General features: G+C 61.9%; 1 protein-coding gene across 1 annotated transcript in view; it reads right to left on the bottom strand.

Moving 5' to 3' along the window:
- LOC144951633 (matrix metalloproteinase-16-like) overlaps positions 1-5,000 on the bottom strand; it is a 31,497-nt gene that overhangs the window by 25,744 nt on the left and 753 nt on the right. The window lies entirely within an intron of this gene.

The raw sequence follows: 5,000 nt of genomic DNA on the forward strand, positions 1-5,000 counted from the left end.
CCCCCCCTCGTCTCCCCCCCCGTCTCCCCCCCCCGTCTCTTCCCCCGTCTACTCCCCCGTCTCCCCCCTCGTCGTCTCCCCCCGTCTCCCCCCCCCCGTCTCTCCCCCCCCCCCGTCTCTCCCCCCCCGTCTCCCCCCCCCGTCTCTTCCCCCGTCTACTCCCCCGTCTCCCCCCTCGTCTCCCCCCCTCGTCTCCCCCCCCGTCTCCCCCCCCGTCTCTTCCCCCGTCTACTCCCCCGTCTCCCCCCCTCGTCTCTCCCCCCGTCTCCCCCCCCGTCTCCCCCCCTCCCCCCGTCTCTCCCCGTCTACACCCCCGTCTCCCCCCCTCGTCTCCCCCCTCGTCTCCCCCCCGTCTCCCCTCCCCCGTCTACTCCCCCGTCTCCCCCCCCTACGTCTCCCCCCCCGTCTCCCCCCCCCGTCCTCTTCCCCCGTCTACTCCCCCGTCTCCCCCCCTCCGTCTCCCCCCCCGTCTCCCCCCCCCGTCTCTTCCCCCGTCTACTCTCCCGTCTCCCCCCCTCGTCTCCCCCCCGTCTCCCCCCCCCCGTCTCCCCCCCCCGTCCCCCCGTCTCCCCCCCCGTCTCCCCCCCGTCTCTTCCCCCGTCTACTCCCCGTCTCCCCCCCTCGTCTCCCCCCCGTCTCCCCCCCCGTCTCTTCCCCGTCTCTACTCCCCCGTCTCCCCCCCTCGTCTCCCCCCCCCCCTCGTCTCCCCCCCGTCTCCCCCCCCGTCTCCCCCCCGTCTCTTCCCCCGTCTACTCCCCCGTCTCCCCCCCTCGTCTCCCCCCCCGTCTCCCCCCCCGTCTCTTCCCCCGTCTACTCCCCCGTCTCCCCCCCTCGTCTCCCCCCCCGTCTCCCCCCCCGTCTCCCCCCCCGTCTCTTCCCCCGTCTACTCCCCCGTCTCCCCCCCTCGTCTCCCCCCTCGTCTCCCCCCCCGTCTCCCCCCCCGTCTCTTCCCCCGTCTACTCCCCCGTCTCCCCCCCTCGTCTCCCCCCCCGTCTCCCCCCCCGTCTCTTCCCCCGTCTACTCCCCCGTCTCCCCCCCTCGTCTCCCCCCCCGTCTCCCCCCCCGTCTCTTCCCCCGTCTACTCCCCCGTCTCCCCCCCTCGTCTCCCCCCCCGTCTCCCCCCCCGTCTCCCCCCCGTCTCTTCCCCCGTCTACTCCCCCGTCTCCCCCCCTCGTCTCCCCCCCCGTCTCCCCCCCCGTCTCCCCCCCCGTCTCTTCCCCCGTCTACTCCCCCGTCTCCCCCCCTCGTCTCCCCCCCGTCTCCCCCCCTCGTCTCCCCCCCCGTCTCCCCCCCGTCTCTTCCCCCGTCTCTTCCCCCGTCTACTCCCCCGTCTCCCCCCCTCGTCTCCCCCCCTCGTCTCCCCCCTCGTCTCCCCCCCGTCTCCCCCCCCGTCTCCCCCCCCGTCTCTTCCCCCGTCTACTCCCCCGTCTCCCCCCCTCGTCTCCCCCCCCGTCTCCCCCCCCGTCTCCCCCCCCGTCTCTTCCCCCGTCTACTCCCCCGTCTCCCCCCTCGTCTCCCCCCCTCGTCTCCCCCCCCGTCTCCCCCCCCGTCTCTTCCCCCGTCTACTCCCCCGTCTCCCCCCCTCGTCTCCCCCCCCCGTCTCCCCCCCCCGTCTCCCCCCCGTCTCTTCCCCCGTCTACTCCCCCGTCTCCCCCCCTCGTCTCCCCCCCCGTCTCCCCCCCCGTCTCCCCCCCCCGTCTCCCCCCCCGTCTCTTCCCCCGTCTACTCCCCGTCTCCCCCCTCGTCTCCCCCCTCGTCTCCCCCCCTCGTCTCCCCCCCCGTCTCCCCCCCCGTCTCTTCCCCCGTCTACTCCCCCGTCTCCCCCCCTCGTCTCCCCCCCCCGTCTCCCCCCCGTCTCTTCCCCCGTCTACTCCCCCGTCTCCCCCCCCCCGTCTCCACCCCCCGTCTCCCCCCCCCGTCTCCCCCCCCCCGTCTCCCCCCACGTCTCTTCCCCCGTCTACTCCCCCGTCTCCCCCCCCTCGTCTCCCCCCCCCGTCTCCCCCCCCCCCCGTCTCCCCCCCCCCCCTTTGTTTCCACAGAGGAGTTGTTTTTGTACCGCGCTGCTGCTGCAGGTCACGTGACGCCATCTCGAGTCGCTGAGGCTGGGAGATCAGTCGCGATGGGACTCACACAGAGAGAAGGTGGACAACTCAGACACAGAGAGGTGGACAACTCACACACACAGGTGGACAACTCAGACTCACTCACAGAGAGTGGTGGACAACTCAGACGCACAGAGAGGTGGACAACTCACTCACAGAGAGAAGGTGGACAACTCAGACTCACTCACAGGTGGACAACTCAGACTCACTCACAGGTGGACAACTCAGACTCACTCACAGGTGGACAACTCAGACTCACACACACACACAGGTGGACAACGCAGACACACACAACACAAAGACAAAGGCCCCCCGTGTAGCCTCTAACAGACTTGGGGCAAGTGCTGTTAGCGAGCAGCACCTATGAAGACCGCCACCGGCTTTGTTCGATGGCCAAACAACAAAGCCGCCCGCCGCCGCTGCTGCTGCTGCTGCCCGAAGCAGGCTGTTTAGGCTGTTGCTGTTGCTGCTGCTGCTATACGGGAGGTGAGTGGTTCTTTGTCTTTGTTCTAGATTTGAAGCTTTCGTGACTGCAAGGATTCATATTCTTAGGTTGTTTTCGGTAAAGTCACGTAGGTAAAATAAGTAAATAATAAACGAGAAATAAATTAAAATATTAGAAATAAAATAATAAATCACGGCGTTTCGGAGGCAACAATTTATTCTATTATTTTTATTATTTATCTTTTATTTTTTACCCACGTGACTTTACCGAAAAAACCTAAGAGTATGAATCTTTGTGTTTGGCAGAGTTGGTGCAGCGGTGATCGGCGCTGTGAATCCCGCGGGGTCCCGAAATCGACGCTGGCTCACGGACACCCGGCATCTGAACGCGACAGAGGGTGGCTCAAGTCCTCCATCCGTGGGGGGGGGAAGGGGCAGCGGGGTGGGGGGGCAGCGGGGTGGGGGGGCAGCGGGGAGTGGGCAGCCAAAGTTAGGAGAGGGAAGACGACCCCGGGGCGGGGGGAGATAATTCGGCTCGGCCACCGAATGAGGCGTGGGAGCGATCAAAAAAACGTGAAGATTCGAAACAAAACAAGAACTCGCACCAAACGTCCAGAGACACGGATGTATCATCGTCACCAACCACCACCACATCATCATCATCGTCACCAACCATCACATCATCATCATCACCAACCATCACATCATCATCGTCACCAACCACCACCACATCATCATCATCACCAACCACCACCACATCATCATCACCAACCACCACCACATCATCATCATCATCACCAACCACCACCACCACATCATCATCATCACCAACCACCACCACCACATCATCATCATCACCAACCACCACCACCACATCATCATCATCACCAACCACCACATCATCATCACCATTCACCAACCACCACATCATCATCATCATCACCAACCACTACCACATCATCATCATCACCAACCACCACATCACCATCATCAACATTCACCAACCACCACATCATCATCATCACCAACCACCACCACCACCACATCATCATCATCACCAAGCACCACCAACATCACCATCCCGAACCTCCGATTATCACGCTGAGATTGTTTTTGTTGCGGAAGCGACATGGCTTTCTCAGATGACAGCTCAACGAAAGTGGCTCAAAATCATCATCATCATCACCAACCACCACCAACCACCACATCATCATCATCACCAACCACGACCACATCACCATCATCATCCCGTGGACATTCAAACCAGCCGTGAGATGGGTGGACACTTGAACAGCATCCACGCAACATCTCTCTTGGTCGCTGCGCTTGATAAACTACTCACCAACTCGACGAGTGTGAGATTAAAAGCAGCCCTGCACTGCGTGTGATTGTGAGTGATGGTGTGTGAGTGTGAGTGATGGTGTGTGATTGTGAGTGATGGTGTGTGATTGTGAGTGATGGTGTGTGATTGTGAGTGATGGTGTGTGATTGTGAGTGATGGTGTGAGTGTCAGAGGTCGCAACCGGGTACCCGATACCCGTACCCTACCCGATACCCGGCTACCCGTACCCGGCCGGGTACGGGTACGGGTAGCCGTTTGCGACCCTGGTGCGGCCGGGTACGGGTACGTGCCGGCCTTCATAGGTGCTGCTACTCGCTAACAGCACTTGCCCCAACAATCTGTTACAGGCTACACGGGGGGTCTTTGTCTTTGTGACTGCGGGAGCGTGAACACACCGACACACCTCGTCGATTCATGCGCTCCTCCGATTAGCACCGTTGGCTACGTACGGTGCGAAGGAAGTTCAACACACACACGTGCAGCTCACCCGCTCAGCCCCTCGGGCCCGGAGACCCTGAACTGCACCGCTAAACAACAACAACAGCTAAACAACAACAACAACAGCTAAACAACAACAGCGACCTCGACATCCGGCAACTCGCTGCTCCTCCACACAACAACAACACGTCCAGAGACATTGATGCATCATCACCATCATCACCATCATCATCATCACCACCACCACCATCATCATCACCATCATCATCATCATCACCATCATCACCATCATCACTATCATCATCACCACCATCACCACCATCATCACCATCATCACCACCACCACCCCCACCACATTACCATCATCCAGTAGATGGGTCACGGCTGGCTATGACCCATCCAGAACCTCCGATTATCACGGTTGGCTACGTAAGGTGCGAAAGAAGTTCGGCGTGCATACGGCTAAGACGCTCGTAACAATGATAACTCGTTCCGCAGACTCTCTCCGTGTCACCCACTCACCCACCCACTCAACCACCCACTCACCGACTCACCCATCCACTCACCCACCTACTCATCCACTCACCCACCGACTCATCCACTCACCCACCCACTCATCCACTCACCCACCTACTTACCCACCCACTTACTCAACTACTCACTTACCCACCCAC

The sequence above is a fragment of the Lampetra fluviatilis genome, chromosome 63, assembly GCF_964198595.1.
Source record: "Lampetra fluviatilis chromosome 63, kcLamFluv1.1, whole genome shotgun sequence".
NCBI classification, from domain to species: Eukaryota; Metazoa; Chordata; class Hyperoartia; order Petromyzontiformes; family Petromyzontidae; genus Lampetra; species Lampetra fluviatilis.